The 22,890-nt window shown below is 39.4% G+C and overlaps 1 non-coding gene across 1 annotated transcript; it reads left to right on the top strand.

Annotated features, from left to right (window-relative positions):
* The first annotated feature begins 10,121 nt into the window (after positions 1-10,121).
* Positions 10,122-10,228, top strand: LOC145633321 (small nucleolar RNA R71). Its single transcript, XR_014112654.1, has one exon. It is a non-coding gene; the product is annotated as a small nucleolar RNA R71 (small nucleolar RNA).
* Positions 10,229-22,890: the final 12,662 nt, after the last annotated feature.

The following is a 22,890-nucleotide window of genomic DNA, read 5'->3' on the forward strand; positions in this document are numbered from 1 at the left end:
AACATTTTTAATGTTTTGTGAGTAATGAATTCTCTTTTAAGGTACTTGTAAAGTCCTTTTGAGTATTCTTGATCAAGCATTCTCATGAAGTCCTTTAAGGTCTTCCGAGATTCTCAGTTCTAGTTTGTTGCTAAGCTCGATGGTCATCGAGTTCATTTTCCTCCTACTTGTCGTTTTGGAAACGTGTTACTTTCCAGAAAGACACCACTTAGAGCAACAAACATTATGTTCTCAATTAGGATGTGGAGGTAATGCCCGTAGTCTCACTTGAATGCTTACAAAGAGACATGTATATTGTCTTTGGGTAAAAGTTCGTTGTGAAACAAACAGTTAGCTCCCACTTGAGCTATCTTTAGTATTTATTGAGCCATTCAGCTCCCACTGAGCAACCTAGCTCCCACTGAGCTAGTGAACTCCCACTGAGACTAAGAGCCTTAGACATATACTTGAAAAGACTTTTAGAAGTTATTTCTATCCATAATTGAATATGGCGTCCTTTCTTAGCTTCGACATATTGTTTAGTGTAACATTAGTCATTTGTGCAAATCTTTAAGAACTTTGTAGGAAGGGTTGTGAACCATCATCGTTTGAGTCATTTTCCAATAACATCGAGGTCTCCGTGAGGACACACTATGTTCTTTGTGGAGTTCTTTATGAAAATTTCCATTCATAACTTTGAGATGGTCACGCTTGGCTCAAGCAAACATTGCTCGATCTAATCTAGAAGTTTTGATATCTTGCCAAGTTGATTCTGTACTTCACTGGACTCTTGAGCTACTCAGGTCAAGTTTGTTCACATTTGATGAATATAGCCATATCCTTTCAAATTCTTTGTGAAACGTTGAAGTAATTGATTCCTTTTTAGCCTTCGGAGTCAATTGTCTATACCAAGAATAATAGCTCTCTGCTTTGTCGGTTTCAACAACTAAGACTTGCTTGTCTTAGAATGATTCCAAATCGAGCAACTATCAAGAGCCTATCTAATAGAATCTTGAGTACGTTCTTGTCGATATGACATTGCTAAAGATGTTTGGAACGCAAATCAAGCCCATGACTTGAACTTAGTAAGTTAATCATGTTAGGGAAATGTTTGTTTATAATCAAGCATTCTTGACTCAACGCTTGGATAACCATGCCATTCAAATAAATCTCGCAACTATTGCTCATTACTTTGAATGTGAGTCTTTCCGTGTGTAAACGGATCAATTGCTGATTATGGAACATAATAACCATTATTTGTTCCAGCCTTTGGCTTAAAAGGTCTTTAAACAAAACATACGACCTTGCAACTGACGTAGCTCTTCTTGATTCATTCTAAGCTTGTAAGTCGATAACTTAGCTTAACTTCAATAGTTTGAGGTCACTATCATAGTGGAACACTCAAGCAGTATCCGATACTTGTGAAGATAACGAATTGCTAAGTTAACTACAATAACATGAACCCATGAGTTGAAATGGAATCTAATTCCTTTTCTTTGCTCCTTCTTTCCTATATTTCTTATCATACAATATCTCATAATCTTACTTTAAGAGTTATTTCTTTAAGTACCTTGACTCTTATACTTTGTTAGGCATAATCAAGCACCTAGTGCGCTGTAAAACAAAGTTCCATCTTTTCCATTAATTCTTACTCGAATTACTACATCAATGAGTCCTACTCAATTATGTATGATGCGAAAAGATACATTGGTTGTCAAACATTGACAATCTTGAGTTTGCAACTCAATACCTCATGTTTTATCAAAACTACCTAGTATTTTGAATACATGATGTCCAACCGTCCTTTCGGACTTAGTTATAAAAGTCATTTATGAGAAATTTATTTTAGAAATGCTTTTCCTGTCTTTGAGAACTATTCTCAAGGATTTCCTTTACCAATAATGGAAACAATATTATTTGATTTAGAATACTATAAATATAAGTGCAAAGTATAACCATTTATCAAGAACATAATAAGTTTGAAATTTAATAGCATTCATGCAAACTTCAATCTTATTAAACGTCTTATTTACGCATAAAAATTGTCCCTATTTGGCGAAAATAAGGCGATTCCAAGATCCGAAGAAACAAAGAGTGGTTAAGCATGCTTTGGCTTGTCTTAACACTCAATCTTCTAAGGTAAGCATTGTCTTTCTAATGGCTCTAAGCCACTCTTGGTTAGATAATCGTCGCATCTAATGCATCTTTGACGATGTATCTCTTTTGCCACGGTATGTGAGGACTCCTCACTCATACCGATGAGTTCAACCAAACCAACATGCACACCCGGTGTGCCTTATGAGCCTTGGAGTAGTGATGGCACCTCGCTTTGGCGTAGCCTACCATCACCCTCGTTCGGTTGGTAAGTGTTGTTTTGGAAAGGCAAATTTGACTCAATATTATTAGGGACCTAGGATTTCTATGTTGGTTGATTTAAGTGAACTTAACTAATCATCGCAACATAAAGAAAACCTAAACATGCATCTAACGAATAATTCACATGTATATAAGCATAAAATATAAAGCGAAATAATAGATGCATATTGGCAACTAGCATGACCCCCTGAATTCTTCAAGTCTTCAAAAGGTCTTCATTTGCAATTCAAGGCTTTGTCTTCCAAGATACGCCGTCTTCAAGACTTAACCAAACTATGCAAATACTAGTGTCTACGACTAGGAATAATCTAAATATTAAGGTACAAAAATACTTAACGGTGCGTAGACCGTATTTAGATTTACAAAAATACATAACGGCACGTAGTCCGTATTTTCTATCCTAATCGGGTTCCACTAGTTGCCATTTCATAAAACCTGTGAGAGAGAATATATATTCCATTCATCCATTCATTATTTGTGAATGGCCCATGCAATTTACAATATCAAACAAGTAAAATGCATTTAAACAACGCGCGCACTAGTAACTAATCTAGGTGGTTAATCTGATTAACACGCCTAATTAAAACTAGGCAAAGTTGTTTAACCGATTATGTAATTTGACGTCATTAATTAATTGAAGCTCCCACTAAATTCCGCATTTCCCTTAATTAATCAAATTAATTAAGTCGGTAGCACCCAAACTTGTCAAAATAAAATTTTGCCAATGTCGCTCAAAATCGAGGCCTAGCCTCCCAAAATTTTAATTAAAATAAACAAAATTAATTAAAATAAATAAAACGGCAAAATAAGCAATATTAAGCCAACCGCATTTCAAGTGGCTTTCGTTTTAAGCGTTTTTCCGAGGAAACTCGAATAATCGCGACTCATGCAAACCAAGCATACTACGGCTATTCACCTCACCGCACCAAGCATATGCACACACAAAAACCTCCGCACACACGGCCCGCGGCAAGTAGCCATGGGCTGCTGCCACTGCCGCACGCACGCGCACGCACAGCCATGGCTGCTGGTGCGTGGCGGCTGCGGCCGTGTGCTGCTGCCGTGCGTGTGGCCGCACGCAAGGCGGGGCAGCCACCTTGGCAGCCACATGCGGGCTGCTATGCAGCCCGGCTAGCCAAGGGTGGTTCTTTGCCTCGTTTTGCATGCCATGGCCTCGGGATTTGATCTCATTTTGCGAGACATAATTAATTAATTCTAAATTAATTTTAGAACTAACTTAATGAGCAAAAAATAAAAATTTTAAACAAGTCTAACTTAATAAAATTTCAAAGTGCAAATAACTAAAATAATTCCAAGAACCATTCTTAATTAAATTGGTTTAGCTTGGTGCAATAACAAAGTTGAGGCAATTTCTCACTTTTAATTTAATCAATTTAAATTAAACTTGAGAATTTGACAAAGTAAGGGGAAGTTGGAAAAATATGAACTTTAATGTTCAAATGAAAATTCCAACATCTAAATTTTGTGAATCCTTGAAAATTATATCTTCCAACACGAAGATAACCAAATTTCTATCACAAAAATTGAAACTTTATGTTTCCAATCAACTCTAAATGATTAAAACAACAAAGTTTAACACAAAATAACATGGAATTATTTAGTGGTTTTTAAAGTTTCAATCACTTATCACAAATAAAGATTGAATCTTTAACACTTAGGAAGCCTCAAAACAAAAATTTTCACACTAAAAAGCAATTAGTTTGCAATTATATGAAAATAAATCAACCTTTAAGCATCAAATACTACCAAGTAAGTGTGCTTTAAGGGGACTAAAAATTGCAGAAAATAATGCAAATTATCAACCACATAATCAACAAGTTATGCCATTAATTTCAAGGTTAGAAAAGACTTAAAATTTTTCGTCAAAAACGAAGAATCCCTCAAAAAAGGCATTTCTGGTCGGAATTTGGCTAAAATCACAGTTCCAAAGGGGTAAAAACCTTTCCAGAACGCCTTTTCCACCCAAAATTCACTATTTTTGGGCGAAAATCTGGGTTCTGGGCCAAATTCGACATTAAAAACGGGATTAAAATTAATAAAACCGAGCTACTAATCTAATTAGTAACTTAAACCAGAAAAATAAGCCAAAATAAACCTTGAAAAACATGATTATAAAAATAAACGAGCAGGGCTCCGATACCGCTGTTGGAGTTTGGCGAGTCCGACTCACCACGGAAACAACCCCGACCCAAGGAACCACTCGTAATTAATAAAACCATAAAGCATAAATAAGTAAACACAAGAAAAAGAAGAACGAATCATACCCTTGAAGCGAGCTTCGCCCTCTCAAAACGGGCTCTTACTTGAAAGCCTTGAGCACCGCAAATGCCGTGCCTCCAACGGTATCCACCCACAAAGGACGAACACGACTTTTTAGGTCCGTTACCTTGGAGTTAGCAAGGTCCGACCAAAACCCAAGTGTTAATGGAGTTTAAGAGTTTTTCCAAAATATGGAATGCTCTTTCTAACTCCCACTCAAGCACTTTACTCCAAATCCCAAGGTTGGTATTTATAGGGGAAAGTATGAGTGGGTATTTCTATCCCATCAATGTGGGATTCATGAAATTCCACAAATTAATTTAAAGCTAAATTAAATTAAATATATAAGCAAGTAATAAATCAACAAGTGTCCTAGTCATATGTAAAGAGAAGTATGGACCACTTGGAGAGGAGGGGACCATACTTGCTCCCCACTCCTTCCTCTCCTTGTGACACTTGTCCACACCAAAAAGCAAGCATACTTACTAGCTTCCCCTTTCTACCCGACCTAGGCCCACGGCCCAGCTAGCCTCGCACTGTGCGGGCTGCTAGCTGCTGCCAGCTCGGCCCAGCACGCCTACGCACATCAGTGCGGGCTGCTGATGCCGAGGGCGCTACTAGCTAGACACGCACATGTGCGGGCTGCTAGTAGCAGCGCACGCCAGCACGCCACGCACTGTTTGCGGGCTGCTGGCCGTGCTGTGCTAGCATGCCTCGCACATGGTGCGGGCTGCTATCCACGCCTTGCTAGCATGTCTCGCACATGGTGTGGGCTGCTAGCTCGGCTAATCCCCTAGCACTCGGGATTCCGATGCTAGGGGTATTTTGGTCATTGTTGATTTATTACTAATTTGCCGTCTCGTCTTTTTATTATTTTTGACTCGACTTCCGACGCTCGGTTTCGACGCTCTAAGCTCGAATTTCCGACGTCTAAATATTTAACACTCGGGCGACGAATTAATTTCTTCCGAATTAATTCGTCGAGTCGGTTCGTATATTTTTCTTGGGTGTGACCCGAAGGGTTCAGTCAAGATTAAGCTGTAATATTAATTATATTAATATTACTGATCGGAAGCGGCCTCCACCCAGGCATTCCGATCACTTGACCTTACTGAATATATTAGCTTTCTAATAATTCTTAACCCGCCATCAGAATAATACACTTGTTCGAAGGAAACCATTCCTTTCAAGTGTACGCCCGCGCTCAGGTTGCACACAACCCGCGCAAATCTCTCTACCTCGATTATGAAATTTACATCCTTCTGCGCGGGTTCTGATAGGGCTACGCGCCCGCGCACTATGGCCGCGCTCTCGCGCATATTTTGCGCTCCCTCGCACCTTGCTTCTTCGATTCTACTCTCGTGCTTACTTGTCCTCTTCTTTGCAATCCAAGACTTCAAATACCTAAGCACAAGCACCAAGGGAAGCAATAAGGTAAAGGCAACGGTGGAAAAACGCAATAAAGGGAAGCATTTAAGCATATACGCGATTTCATCCAAAACACATCGAGACATGTATGAACGCATTATTTGAACAAAAAAACTACAAAACACCTCAAGACAAGCTAAAACAAAGCATAAACACTACCCTAAGCATGACTTAAATGTCACTCATCAACTACTTCCTAAGAATGACATAAATGTCACTCATCATATTTTGTTTTACTATTATATAACAAGAACTGAAAACTTAAAATATAAATATAGAAAATAAGAGAATTTAATAAATTAAGAAAATAAGGTAAAAACTATTAAAAACTACTGAAATACATAAAATAAAGATCAAATAAGGAAAATAAGAAAAAGAGAGAAATGAAGCGTAAAGCTAGGGAAATTATTAGAAACTAAACCGGAAAATAAGCATAAAAGTACCCTAAAAGTGACATAAAAGTCACTTATCAAACTCCCCCAAGCTAAACTTTTGCTCGTCCTCGATCAAATTAACACGAAACATGAGAGAAAGGGAGAATGATTTATTCAAGCAAGAAAAACTAAAAAGAGAAAGAATGTACACTAACTCCCTTTCGTAGGAATCACGGTCAGTTTTAGCAACTAAAGACAAGCCCTTTAAACCCCTAGATCGCCCTAGAGGACGAGTGTGCTCTCGTGAGGGTTTCCTAAGAGCTTAACACACAACTCTAGACAAAAACCATGGCAAAACAAAATGAAAAGAAAAGAAAACACAAAAAAAAACACAACCATGACCAACATAACATGGCAAGGTTTAGGAAAACCAATCAAGCTCAAAGGCGGAAAATACTCCATTTGGACTAAAAAAGAAGAGACATGCACCAAAGAATACTCACCTTTCTCAATTTAATGAGGGAAAACACGTTCTAAGATGCTCATGGTTGAAAGAGACAAACCTAAGCTAAGCATAGAGAACTAGAAAATTCATTCTCCGCCCTAGCCACATCCAAGATGGTTCACGTTCTTTCCACTAGCTTCAAATCACCCCCTAGTTAGCTCCTCATGATTCCACGAAGGAACCGGAAAAAAAGATTCAATTTGTGAAATTAGTGGGTCATCCCGACATCTCAACTATGCATACTCTCTCCATAGGGTTGAAATCTATCTCCCTCTACCGGAATTTGACCTCACCCCTCTAAAGTCTAAGGGTCTTAAGTAGGGTTGTAAAGTAAGGCAAAGGGTTAAGGCGGGGTAAAAATTTGAAAATTTTGGTGACATTTCCTAAGTGAAGCAAAAGGGTGATCAAACCTCAAAAACAAACTCAAGAAATCACCAAACATCAAACAAAAATACCAATAATTCCATCTCCTCCAAGCTTACTCAACACCAACATTCCGTAAAAACGAAAACGAAGTAACGCTCCCCCCCCCCAAGCTTGAACGAAGCATTGTCCTCAATGCTTAACTTAGGGAAGAAAACGAAACCTACTTTTTCTTTTTTTTTTCTTTTCTTTTTCTTTTTTTTAAACTCTTATTTGATGTCCTTGCCTTTTTTAACTAAGGACGACTTTTTCTGGGATGCATTTTCTTTATTACACACAATATATACAATTTACTTTCTTGCTTGGTACAAAGAGCATAATACTTTCTCATTTTCATTACAACACAAAACAAACTCTCAAACCGAAATGCTACACAAACTAAGGGTTAGGGAAACAAAAGGTCATAAGGCTTGTAATGTGGCTCATAATAAAGAAAGGGAATAGGCTCAAAGGGTTGGAAAGAGGAGCAAATGCAAAACAAAAACAAAATATGTAACAAAACTAAAAGAAGATAAAGAAAAATGAGAAAAGGGTGCCCTTTTCCTCCCCTAGAGATGCTTGGTCACGACCTTAGGAGTTAGAGGACAACACAAGGATTAAGATATGCATAGTCAAGGATCCTAAACGCCGCTCAACAAAATTGATGAAGGCTTGAACAATTTAAACCTCACTAGGGATGGGAAGTAAGCAAATACTAACTAAAGAGCTTCATATCCACTATAGAGAGCAACACCGTCTTACCACTATCCCGTGAACTAAGGGTTCAAACGTCCTCAATAGTTCTTAACCTTGCTACCTTAGCTTAAAATTTGTCTATCTCAACCACAAGGACTCTCAAACCGTGTAGGCCATCATTAATTAGGAAGAAAATCATTCTTTGACACATTATCAAAGCAATCAATTCCAAATGCATGAGCGAATCCCAAAACAAATTCATTTCATCTTTCCATAGTCATGTTTGCCACAAAAAAAAAAAAAGGAAAACAAAACAAAAGAAAGAGGAAGAAATATAAAAGGTTCACAAACGAGGCATATAATCCAAATAAGTCCCAATCGTCAAACAATTGGTCGTTCAATAACAACATCAACGATCCCAGGTTCTATAGAACCAATGAAAACAACCCCAAACCATTCAAATTATTACTAAACTAATCCTAAGCTAAGCACTCAAAGAAAAAGTAAAAGAGTAAAAATAAGAAAAGTCTCACCGGAAGGTTGGCTTAAAAGAATAAAGGAGCATAAAATAGAGTTCACCGAATGTCACTCCGCTCAAAACTTCCAAAAAGCAACCTACAAGGAAAGGCAAGACATAAAAGAAAACATTAAAATAAAACAAAAAGAAAAAGAACGGAAGGGGAGAAAAAGGGTTAGAAATCCTCCGGGTTGCCTCCCGGGAAGCGCTTGTTTATGGTCTCTAGCTTGACCCTTCACCTCATTCAAGGTGGATTTAAGAACATCACCCTCATCAACTTGAGGATTGAATTATAGATGCCCCAAAGCTTGAGAACTAGCACTCCTTGAGGTATCACATCACCACAAGGAAAAGGAGGGGATGAATCAATAAGAGCCAAAGGTGGTTCATCTTTTCTCTTTCTCTTCTTCTTGTTGATTCTTCTTCTTTTTTCACTCTTCTTTATTTTCCTTCTAAATGGGTGATTAAGCTTGGAATCCTCAATATTATGAAGGGAAACCTCACTTTACTCAAGAGAGCCTTCAAACTAAGCGGGAACTTCAAGTAAGTCATCATACCTCATTGTCATCTTATCATCACATGGAGGTAAGCTCTCATTAGCCATCACACCATCGACCACATCAACACTAAATACGCTCACCGCCATAGGGCTATTCAAAACAACATTCTCAACTAGCCTACAAGAAAGGGATCCGGGCCTTAAAACTTGTTTGGTTCACTAAAATCAAATGGCTCCTCATTTTGTTCTTGAACCTTCTTCTCAACCACATCATCTACAACCTTGTCGTCCTTGCAAGTTTTGGGTTGATAAGTATGTGAAGGGTTAGTACATGATTTTAAGGGGAGTTTTGTGGTTAAATGGAGAGAAGAAATTTTGGCTAGTTGGGAATCAACAACTTCATTGTGAGATTTGATCTCTTGGAATTGTTGAGTGATAATTTGACATTGTTGAAGAATTTGGGTTTGTGTGTGGTCGGGTGGGGATTTTTCTTCATACGCTTGAAGACATAGGTCATGATTTTGATCTTGAGAGTTCTCTACTTGGTTGGAAAGGTAGGAAAAGTTTTGGGTTGGTGGATTGAAGAGAGGTCCATCTTGGGGGTAGGAGTTTTCTTGTCTTGGAGGTTGTTGAAGTTGTTGGGATTGAGCTTGGGTTACAAACTCTTTTTCCCTCAAAGTCAAAACTTCACCATGCTTGAGATTGAACTCTATACAATAGGATGCATCATGATCCGTTCCACCACAACGAGCACATGAGAAATCAATGATTTGTGAAAGTTTTGAACGCAAACCAACACTTGAGTTCAACTTGGAAAGACCTTCATTCAAGAGCTCAACTATGTGCTTAAGTTGGCCGACTTTCTCCAACTCATAAAGATCTCCTTGCTTCCCTTGGGACCTTCTTTGGCCTCCCCAAGAATAGCTAGTAGCCACTTCTTCGATTGTAGCTTCAACTTGGCTTTGGGGGATCTTAATCAATTGGCCACCGGCACCCGCATCTAGATTGGTCCTTGACATTGGCTCCAAGCCATTATAGAATAATCTCATGAGAAAATTATGGTTGAATTCATGATGAGGACATGATCTAATCAAATCCTTAAACCTTTCCCAAGCTTCCCCAAGAGTTTCATCCGGTTCTTGCTCAAAGGAAACTATCTTCCTCCTCATTTTTGCGGTTTGCTCATCGGAAATGAACCTCTTGAGAAAGGCCTTCGCAACTTCCTTCCATGTGGTGAGAGAGTTGGGCTTCAAAAGCTTGAGCCCTTTCTTTGCTCTTCCGGTGAGAGATTGCCGAAAGAGATGCAAACAAATGTAATCTTGGATCACTTCATTTGTTTGCATCATTGCACATAACTCAAGGAATCGGTCCAAATGCTCAATGGGGTCTTCACTTGCATCTCCGAAAATTTGCTCAATTTGCACCATCCTAGCATATTATGGATGGATTGTGAAGTTAGTCTCGGTGGTCGGGAGAAGTATACCACTCGTGAGCTCATAGATTTTCGGGTTTCCAAACTCCCTAAAAAGAAGGTCATCCTCTTGTCTTGCCATATCTCTCTTTGAATACAACAAAGCTAAGCACACGATTAACAATGACAAGTAGGATTAAACAAGCATAATAAAATAAAGGAAAGCAAATAAAATGACTCTAACAATAGCAAAAATAAATGTTAAACAAGCCGCTTCCTCGGCAACGGCGCCAAAATTTGATCGAGGGTTAAATAGGCCGTTAAACTACTACCCTAATCAAATTAATCATTTATAATACCTAAACTTACACCAAACTAGTTAGTGGCAAGTAAAGGGTCGAACCACTAAGGAAGATCACTAATTCAACATCAATTTTCATTAATGCAAGAGTAAAAGGGGATCGTTTTTGTTGGTTTTTGAATAAAGAGCACTAAAACTACAAATAAGCAAAGAAGATGATGATTAAAATCAAGAGAGAATGATGCTAGGGATACGGGGGTGTCAAATATGATTAGAAAGAGGGGAATAATAATGATTATCATGAAGAAAACGCCAAAGAACACAAGATTCTACCTAAACAGTTCATTCTCATGCAATAGTCTAGGCAAATCAATGAAAAAGGTCTATACTAATAAGGATCATTCTCATGCATCCTATTAGTTACAATCAAATCAAGAGAATAAAGAAGCACAATCCATAAAACTCCACTTTAATAACTCATTCTCATGCAATCAATTAAAATAGAGTGTAACAATAATATTAAGCTATCAAACATCATGTCTTTCATCAATTTATGGCAAGAGTTCAATCTAACCATCATAATTCATCCAATATCAACACTTATTTTCCACCCCCTTCCCCTAGCTAAGAAATTAGCCTAGAGAAGGGAGATTAAACTTAATATCAAAACTAGAAATACACTCAAGAAACACAAAACAAAACATGATTAAGAATAATGAAATAAAAAATAACTAGATGAACTAATAAGATTAACAAAAATAAGCAACAATAAAGCAAATAAATAAAGCTAAAGGAAAGGATTAGAGATTACTAAAGAAAGGATTAATGAAAGATGAAAACTTGAAGTCTTGCTTCATTGAAGATTAAACTTGAGCAAAGTGAAATACAATAAGGAAACTTGAGTAACAATCTACTTTCTCTCTCTAAAATTATCTAATCTAAGCTAAAACCTAGAGAGAGAAGCTCTCCTAAAACTAGAGAAAAAGATCTAATAATCTCCAGAGTTCTCGTACAAAAATAAGCCTAGAATATAAATAGATACGCGCAAAAACGCTGCAAAGGGCTCGCTGTGCACCCGCGCATGGTAGTTGTGCGCCTGCGCACAATATCTGTGCACCCACGCAAGGTATCTGTGTGCCCGCGTAACGATGTTTGCGCCCGCGCCTTTGTGGGTTGGGGCTTGCTGGCTGAGTTGTACGCCCGCGCGCCTTGGGTGTGCACCCGCACAAGGGAGTGTACGCTCGCGCATAGGCCGCACACAACCCTCGCAAATCTCTTTGCCTCGATTATGAAATTTACATCCTTCTGCGCGGGTTTTGACATGGCTGCGCGCCGGCGCACTATGGCCGCGCTCTCGCGCACATTTTACGCTCCCTCGTACCTTGCTTCTTCGATTCTACTCTCGTGCTTACTTGTCCTCTTCTTTGCAATCCAAGACTTTAAATACCTAAGCACAAGCACAAGGGGAAACAATAAGGTAAAGGCAACAGTGAAAACACGCAATAAAGGGAAGCATTTAAGCATATACGCGATTTCATCCAAAACACATCGAGACATGAATGAACGCATTATTTGAACAAAACAACTACAAAACACCTCCAAACAAGCTAAAACAAAGCATAAACACTACCCTAAGCGTGACATAAATGTCACTCATCAACTACTTCCTATGAGTGACATAAATGTCACTCATTATATTTTGTTTTACTATTATATAAAAAGAACTAAAAACTATAAACATAAACATAGAAAATAAGAGAATTTAAATAAATTAAGAAAATAAGCTAAAAAACTACTGAAATAAATAAAATAAAGATCAAATGAGGAAAATAAGAAAAAGAGAGAAATGAAGTGTAAAACTAGGGATATTATTAGAAACTAAACCGGAAAATAAGCATAAAAGTACCCTAAAAGTGACATAAAAGTCACTTATCATGTACCATTCGGAAAGCTCGACCGTATACTCAGAAGGCTCCATTAGGGCGCCTGTTGCCGAAGTCTATGATCATCCGCCTAGTGCTACTAGCACTTTAGGCTCCTCGATTTTGGAGGAGTCTGATAATGAACGACAAATTCTTGGGATGAATGAATCGGTGCCAGTTGAGGAAATGGGAGAGGACACTTCTGGCACTAGCCAACAGGCTCCCAACTTAGACGATAGCTCTGATTATGACTCTAATTCATCATTTTCTAACAGCGCCTCCATTGACTTGAAAGAGGCACGTTTAAAATTAAATTTTTCTAGAGAGTCCCTGTCAGTGAACAGGGAAGACGGATGGGCAGAGCTGTCTGCTTCATGCCTCCTGAACGTGCTCCTTATTATTTACATGTTCCCAAAAGTGGGCGGGAGAAGGTGGCGGAGAACTTTGGGAAGTTCATTCATTTATAAACATGTCATGGGACATGGATTTATTCTCTCTGTGTCGGACGCTGTGGAGACAGTCGTCTGGCCAGAGAATGCCAGCTATGATGACCAATGGTTCGACTATTATGAGGCAGCCATTCAAGCTGGTCTTCGCTTCCCTCTCCATCTGGCCGTGGAGAGGATTCTAGATGGATACCAACTGGGTATTTGGCAACTAGCCCCCAACTGTTGGGTCAAAATCATGGGCTACATTTTCTCTTGTGAAATGCTGAAGGTGGATCCCTAAGGCATTCGCCCACATGCATTATCTAAGCAAGACCCCTCAATCAAGCGGAGCCGGATGGTTCACCCTAACTAGCCATAAAGATTACATGATGGTGGTGAGGAAGGAGTCCAAATAGAAGGACTGGAGGAAGAAATGTTACATAGTCTCCTCCCCAACCACCTGTGCAACAAGAGATACAACTTGTGGAACCGGAATCCTCCTCTCCTCGTTGGGAAGAAAGCTCTGCTGCTTGTCCCAAGAACTAAGGACGTCATCTCCTTAATCTAGAAGAATATCATCACCAGGTTCGAGGTGCCTACGTCTATGGTTTTTTATAATAGTCCTCAATTTGAGACGCCTCACCTCAGACTTGGTTGGGAGATCAAGGGATCTCACATTGCTTTGCATCAGTCAGCCGACCCCAAGCAAAGGGACAGGTTGTAACCTTCAACAAGTTAATCTCAAACGACATAAAAAAGAAGATTGAAAGAGCTGGCGGTCTATGGGCGGATGAACTACCAGACGTCCTATGGGCCATCAGAATAACAACAAAAGGGGCAACAAGAAAAACTCCATTCATCAAGGCAAGGGTCATAATACTGAGAAGTGTTGGAGGTTGAAAAATGCGATCCAAGACCTGATTGATGCTAATCAACTTCCTGTCCCTCTAGGGGGCAAGAAGACTAACATTCAAACAGGTCCTCTTTCTGATGTTTTGGCTATCATGGGAGATGAAGTCTCCTTTGATCCGTCAATACTCATTCAACATGTAAATGAACCTCTTTCGGAAGTTGTATTTGTCTCGAGCTATGAAGAAGTGAATGGAATTTGGGATAGTGACCATGAAGACGTCTATCTCAAGGATATAGCCTGTTCATCTCTTGGCACAAGTGAAGATGTTTGGGGAGACCTTGAGGTCAAGGTTCTCACCAGAAGTGGACGGTTGCAACAGCCTAGTCCACCTCCACCTCTACCGTAATCACAACCAAAAGTTGATCCCATCGACCCTGTTAACAACGATGTGGTCAAACAATTACAAAAGACCAAGGTGGAAATGAATGTATGGAAGCTTTTGGCCACCTCTCACGAGCATCAAAAGGCTGTGATGAATGCTCTGGTGAAAATAGGAGTTGATGATGATATGTCTCCTCAAGGACTGATCAACTTTCTCACTACTGAATTGCCAAGTACTAGCAATTTGATTTCTTTTTCTGACAAGGATCTGCCCCCAGAAGGGGAGCAACATAACAAGGCCTTACACCTCACTGTGGTGTGTAGGCAGATGAATGTTCCTATTAGCCTGATTGATAATGGCTCTGCAATCAATGTATGCCCACTCCGCACTACAAAGAAGTTGGGCATAAAGAATGAAGAACTGACTCCCTCTACTAAAGGGATTTGCGCTTATGATAATACTCGTCGTCAAGCCGTGGGTACTATCATACTAAACATAACTACTGGAGCCATTGAATGTCGCACCAAGTTTCAGGTGGTGGACATTAAGGCTTCTTTTAATCTGTTGTAAGGACGCCCTTGGCTTCATGAGCTAAAGGCGATCCCATCGTCGTTGCACCAGAAAGTGAAAGCCATAGTTGGAGGGGTTCCAATTACCATTGATGCCTCCCTCATGCGCATTCGAGTTATCGATACTCCCATCATCCATGTTGAACATGACGAAGAAGATGAAGATCTCTGGGGTTTTTCGCTCGATGATGTTCTCATGATCGAAGAAGAGGAGAAGTGTCATCTCGACTTCGATCCATATTAAAACACCAATGTTAATGCCATTATGAAGAAGCAAGGGAATTTCCCAGGAATGACCCTCGGAATCAAAAAGAAAATGGCTGAACTTTGGGGGCATCGTGGTGCACTCAAGAAAGATACCTTTGGCTTGGGATTCAAGCCAACAAAAGGAGATGTGAAACAAGCCCTATTGAAAATGAAGGCTCGCAATAATGCTTGAATCATGAAGACGGAAATGGCCATGGATCTATATCCATTCACCCTCAATGGCCAATATATCAAAGAAGGGGAAGACTTCCCATGCTATGAATTCCCTGAGCCTTTCGCCCACGATGGGAAGCGTGAACCAGGATTCGAGATGTTCCTCGATTGTGACTTCGTCGATGAAGGCGAAGAACTCTTCACAACTGAGAAACCAGCTAGTCCAAGCTCTGATGATCTAAACATTAACCTTCTTTTTGGACTAGAAAAGAATGAATCCAAGCATGTCTGCAATGATGATTCCAAGCTCATTCAAGCTGTTATATCAAGCAAGGATTTTGACCCCTCCGAGTTTATCGTCCAGGCTGATGATATTTCAATGGGATGACGCAAGACAGTGAAGATCACTACGCCAAGCGGAGAGAAGTTGGAAATAACCGCTGGCAAAGGTCCTATGTTTGATGAGTCTGAGTCGTCTGGGTCCGAGTTCGAGTCTGAGTCTAAGTCTGTAGACGAGTCTTTAGGATCTGAGGCCGATCCTCTTTCTGCTATAGAGTCAAATCCGGAGTCTCTTGTTAAGTCTTCTCTTTTTATCCCAAATAATTCCGGCGAGGTCGCAGCTGACCTTGCCCCTCTTGATGTATTGACTGATGAATTCAATAAAATGAATACCTTTTCTTACAATGCGTGCCATTCCCCTAACCCTGATCAATGTTGCTTTGCTAATGATAAAAATGACAAAGAAATAATAAAAGCAATGGAATAACACGAAAATAAAACAGCATTATTGAAGATACATAAATAGTTAATATTTCAATGATACGACTATTAAAGAAGTAAAAATTGGATTAACACTAAGTCAAGATGAACGCAAAGAGCTGATTAACTTGCTTAGTGAATTTGTTGATGTATTTGCTTGGTCATACCAAGATATGCCAGGTATTGACAGGGATATAGCTTAGCATACAATACCACTCATTCTAGGAATGAAGCCTGTCAAACAAAAGCTACGCCGAATGAAACCTGATGTCGCTCTCAAAATCAAAGAAGAAATTAGAAAGCAATTGGCTGCAGGTTTCATCAAAGTATCCAAGTATCCAGAGTGGATAGAAAATATGGTTCCAGTTTCGAAGAAGGATGGACGGGTTAGAATGTGTGTTGATTATAGGCACCTCAATAAGGCAAGCCCAAAAAATGAGTTCCCTCTACCTCACATTGACATTCTGGTCAATAACACAGCGAACCATGCACTCCTATTGTTCATGGACGGCTACGCTGGATATAATCAAGTATTAATAGCCGAAGAAGATATGGAGAAAACCACATTCATCACATAATGGGGTACATATTTCTATACGATAATGCCATTTGGGTTGAAAAACGCGGGTTCCACCTACCAAAGAGCAGCCACGACATTGTTACATGATATGATGCACAAAGAGGTGGAGGTCTATGTTGACGATATGATCGTCAAGTCAAAAAATCGCCCAGGCCACATCATTGCACTTCGCAAGTTCTTTGAAAGACTCCGCAAATACAACATGAGATTAAATCCGGCAAAGTGTGCATTTGGGGTCACGTCAGGCAAACTACTTGGTTATGTGATCAGTTCTCGAGGGATTTAAATTGGTTCCATAAAAGTCAAAGAAATCATGGCCATGCCACCGCCCAAGAATGAGAAAGAAATTCGAGGCTTCATTGGAAGGCTGCAGTATATAAGTAGGTTCATATCAAAACTCACGGCGATATGTGAACCTATATTCAAGAAGCTTAAGAAAAATGTCCCAGTCACATGGGATGACGATTGCTAAAAAGCTTTCGACAAAATCAAAGAATACCTGGCAAACCCACCCATGCTAGCGCCAACAATACCTGACTTTCCTCTTCGACTCTACCTTACGGTCACAAGAGAAACAATGGGGGCGATGCTAGCACAAGAGATCGAAAGCAAGGAGAATGCAATTTACTATTTGAGCAAGAAGCTTCAAGGATATGAGACACGATACACACCGCTTGAAAAGTTGTGTCTCGCACTTGTGTGGGTCGCACAGAAACTTAGACATTACATGCTCACTCATACAGTGCATGTCGTGTCCAAGATGGATCCTCTCAAATACTTGTTCAAAAAAGAAACACCCAATGGAAGATTATCAAGATGGATAGTCAACCTTGCTCAGTTTGACTTGAACTTTGTACAATAAAAAGCCATCAAAGGTTCTGCGGTTTCTGACTTCTTAGTAGATTTTCCGCTAGAAGAAGTAGAGAAGGAAGAAGACAAATACGATTTCCCTGATGAAAATCTACTCATGACCGAAGCTGATAGTTGGATGCTCTATTTTGACGGAGCTTCAAACCAAAAAGGATGTGGTGTAGGAGTCTTGCTCGTATCACCCAATGAAGAGCATATCCCAATTTCCATGAAGCTCGACTTTGATGTCACCAACAATGCCGCAGAGTATGTGGCATGCATTTTGGGATTAGAAACACCTGTGACCTTGGGAATTAAGAAGCTCAGAATCTACGGTGATTCATTACTAATCATTAACAAAATCTCCAAGAGATGGAAGGTGAGAAGTGAAAGTCTTGCTACGTATCAAGCTCATCTGGAAACTCTCACGGAGCAACTAGATGAAGTGGAATATACGTACTTTCCTAGAGAAGAAAACCAGTTTGCCAACGCACTGGCTAAATTAGCATCAATGGTGCGAATACCAACAGATACAATCAGAATGCCATTGACCATAGAAAGAATATATGAGCCGGCTTATGTTCACGCACTTGATGATGAACAAGAATCACAAGAAGAAGATGAAGAGCCATGGTATACAGATATCCTTAACTACGTGACAAAAGGAGAATACCCTCCTAATACTGATAAAAGGGCACGCCGTGCTTTGAGGCTCCTGGCCTCACAGTATGTGCTCATCAGGGGAGAACTCCACAAAAGGACTGCACTAGGGAGAAATCTCTTATGCATAGCTAAGAAAGAAGCACACAAAACCATGGAAAATCTTCATGCTGGTATATGTGGAACGCATATTAATGCTAAGATGTTAGTCCAGAAGATTCAACGACAAGGTTATTATTGGACTACCATGGAGAGAGATTGTCACGAATACGTCAAGAAATGTATGAAATGTCAATTCTATGCAAATTTACAGCACGTTCTACCTTCGCTTCTCTACACATATACCTCTCCATGGCTTTCTCTACTTAGGGTATCGACATCATTGGAAAGATAATGCCACCAGGACAAGGGGGGCATGAATTCATCCTCGTAGCAATCGACTATTTCACCAAATGGGTCGAAGCTGCCTCATATGCTAAGTTAACAGCAAAACACGTAGCTCAATTCATTGAGAAAAATATCATATGCCGCTATGGGGTACCTCATGAGATGATCAGTGATAATGGAACACATTTCCAAGCTGAATGCGCGGAATTATTACAGAAATATCATATCAAGCATCACATATCATCACCCTACAGACCACAAACAAATGGTGCGGTCGAATCAGCCAACAAAAATGTGAAAACTATTATTGAAAAGATGACGGAAAATTACAAAGATTGGCCAAGTAAGCTACATTTTGCCGTTTGGGGTTATCGAACCTCTGTTCGTACATCAACGGGGGCTACCCCTTTCTCTTTGGTCTATGGAGTTGAAGCTGTACAACCAATAGAGCTCGAAATCCCTTCTCTCAGAATCGCGTTGGAAAGCCAACTAGATGAAGTCGACTGGTTTAGAGCAAGATATGATGAATTAGTCTTACTTGACGAAAAACGCTTGGCAGCTTTGCATCATGTCCAAACCTACCAACAGCGTATGACGCGACATTTCAATAAAAAAGTCAAGACTAGGAACATCAAAGAAGGTGACCTGGTGTGCTTAAGGCACTTCGCAAAAATGTGTTGGATCCAAGAGGAAAATTCAGACCAAATTGGTCAGACCCGTACATTGTTAAAGCCATCTTGTCTGGCGTAGCAGCACCATTGGTAGACATGGACGGTAACGGTTTCCACAATTTAACCAACTTGGATCAACTCAAGAAATTCTATGCCTAGTTGCATGGGTTCATGACCCAATAGAGCTACGTTTGGCCTGATTCCTTTATAAGGATACGTATGCAACCCCTCAAGGGGGCCTGACCACTTTAAAAAAATGAAATCCTTCCTCCGTCGATCAGGTATACGCGCCAGTTCAGCATTGCGTCATGACAAAATGGAGCTAAAATAAAAAAATAAAAAAAAATTGCTCGATCAGCATCTGGAGTCCACCGTAGCACGAGAATTTCCACCGTGTCACGGCTGCTACCACCGTGGCACGGTGGAACAACAACACTCATATATATATATATGTATATATATATATATATATGTATATATATATATATATATATATATATATGTATGTATATATATATTTGCCGCGCCACGGGAACCTCCACCGTGGCACGGTGGAACTGCAGCAAAAAAAAAATTAAAAAAATGTTTGCCGCGCCACGGGAATTTCCACCATGTCACGGCAGTCTCCACCGTGGCACGGTGGAATCTCATATTTTCCGATTTTTTTTAGTGACGCAGTCTTTGCAAATTCAGTTATTTGTTCGATATTTTTTATCTTCATTCTTCTATTGCATCCGACTTCTTGACTCGGATTTAAAAAAAAGTCATTGTAATTTTTATATAAGGCGAAAATGAATATGCTGTTATTATTGAAATAAAGGTGACTACAATTATTAGCATCGTGCGCCTTATTTTAAAAATTGTAAATCATATAAGCAAAGCAATACTGATCTAATCCCTCTTCACTTTAGGAACCTCCTTCTCTTTTTCAACTAGGTTGGCCTTCACCATTAATTTGTCTTTTATAGCCCGAACCATCACACCCCTAGTCGAACTTTCACCCCTTTCAACTTTCTTAAAATTCTTTGGTTGCTTCTCTCTACAAACCATCTTCTCCTTACCCTTCCCTTTCACATAATTCTTCCTTTTAGGCATTATAGTAGTCTTAAACTCAATCCCTTGTGTTCTCGGACATAGACGATCTTTAGGGGGCGCTTTCTTACTTCCAAGACGGCTCTTCACAACAAAGTTGCGTGATCCGACTCGATCCCTTCTACTTCTAGGATTTAACCATGCCTTGTATGCACTAGATAAGGGAGGAGGAGCTTGGTTACTTGCAGAAACGGTCCACAAAGGTCTTCCAATCCAATAAGTCTCGTACTTGTAAACGTTACTTTCATGCAACGATACTTCATGAGGACTATCGTTATAGCGTGGAACTACTTGTTCAAGTCCATACTGTCGCGTCAATCGAGAAGGACAATAAAAAGTCAGCCTTGAGATACTAAGAACACGGCAATACGGAGTATCATTCGTACCAACCATCCTAGTAAGCCTCCACCAAGGCACCACCCAACGAATGGAAAATTCTCTCTTTGCAAAGAAATTCTTCCAATCTTCATACGACATGTTCACAGAGTAATTCTTCTTCCTGCGGACTAGATCGTTGGGACTATATTTTTCAATATCGTCGGGGGATTCAAAAACTTCTAAATGCTCCATTAACCAAATCTGCAAAACAAAAAATCAGTCGAAAAAAAAATAAAAAAAAAAATTGCAGATTTCACCGTGACACGGTAGAATGCACCGTGTCACGGCAGAAGTGCACCGTGACACGATACTTGTTTTGTGTCACGGGGGATACTCAGAGCGCGTTTTTACCTACATCAGTACCAGAGAGCCCTTCCTGACGGCTTTCCGGTCAGCTTTTGCTTCGTCAAGGCCGCGTAAAGTTTCTCCAAGGCACGTGGGCATAGGAGATCTCCCAGATTCGACATGTTCAAGCACAGATGCTAGACAAGCATGTCCTACCCTACCGTTTGCAAAGAAAAGCTTGCTAAACATGAAAAAAATATAATCCCTTCTACGGTATACATGATAAGACTCAGAGACAGGGCGATTGAAATATAAATTTGCAAGTTTTTCTAAGTCTACCTCATTACCACACACAATTCTATTTAAATCTGGATCTGTCAGATTCAGATGACGTTCAAAGTCTTGGTAATAATACTCACGTAGGGTAGGTGTAGACACCCATTTGTGTCTCCCCAAAACTAAACCTAGTGATGAGTACCTTTCACGTCGAATCATAATCGAATGAAGAGAAAGTGTGGAAAGTCTAGTGTTGTGGAAAGTTTTTATTTCTTTTCTCTTCTCTCTGTTTTTGAAAACTTATTTTTGAGAAAACAACCAATCCAGTTTGGTTGGTCCATGATATGGGTCTAATAGTAGTGTAGTTGGATGGGGCTTGCAAAGACCTTTCCAACGATATATTATAAGCCCAATTCCGATGAATATTGAGGAAGTTATGGCCAATTTACCAAACTGGGCCCGGTTTAAGCTTTATATGCGGCCCAATGATCTAGGGGAGGGCCTAATATGATTTATCATTCCTAATGCAATTAGCAATGGTTTTAGTCTTCTAGATTCTTCTAGAAGGTTCTTTTCATTCCTAATTCAATTAGCATTGATAAATTGACTTTTGTTGACTTTTCAGAGTTTTAATCAAAATCAAATAGCATTTTCGAAGAAATTATATTATTTTATCCTCCAGTACGGTAAACTTATCGGATTTTCGAAAACGGGTTGGTATCAGGCTTGGCGCCTAACCCCAGGCCTTGGCGCCTGGAACCAGGCCTGGCGCCTGGCGCTAGCCATTGGCGCCTGGCGCTAGTGTTGGTGCCTGGCGCCAGCTAGCCAGGGTTCGCGCCAGCTCTGTTTTCTTAGCGTCAGACTCTGTTTTGTTAATTTATCTTTTTTGGCTAATTTTCTCTATAAATATCGTATTAAAAACTCCGTTTTCATTCACCAATTCTCCTCATTCGCAAGTTATCATCAACAATCATTAATTCTTTAGCATTCTCTAATTCATTCATCTCTTTCTTTCATTCTTTCTTACTTTGTTTTAATACAAAATTCCGCATTCGCAAGATCTAGAAACACCTAGCCATATTCGAAGTTGCCTTCGCCCTAGACGTGAAAGGTTTTAATTTCTGAGGGTTTGGTCCCAAATCTCTCTTTCAATTAGTTAATTTAATTTTTTTTATTATTATTTTCCTTGAAGTAACTAACGTGTGTATTTTGTTATTAGAAAGAGGTACGAGGCATCAAAGTAAGTGCTTTAATTGATTTATTGATATTATGATGTAGAATTCATGTTTATATTGTTACATTGATATTCCTAGTATCATGTCTAGGGTATTTTTAATATTAAATATGATTCTTGTGATGTTTCCTATGTTCTTCCTAATATTTATTCATGTTAGTATCATGTTAGGGCTAAAGATTTGATTTTTATTGCTTAGTGACATGCTAGGGTTTATTATTAATCTTGTTAGTATCATGCCTAGGATCTTGCTATTTTTATTATGCTTTAACATGAATATTATATTATAATTATGATTATTATAATTATTATTAATTTATGATTGCTATGATTATGAATATTATTATTTTAATGATGATTATTTTATTTATGATTAT

This window comes from Chenopodium album, chromosome 5, assembly GCF_948465745.1.
Source record: "Chenopodium album chromosome 5, dcCheAlbu1.1, whole genome shotgun sequence".
Classification (NCBI taxonomy): Eukaryota; Viridiplantae; Streptophyta; class Magnoliopsida; order Caryophyllales; family Amaranthaceae; genus Chenopodium; species Chenopodium album.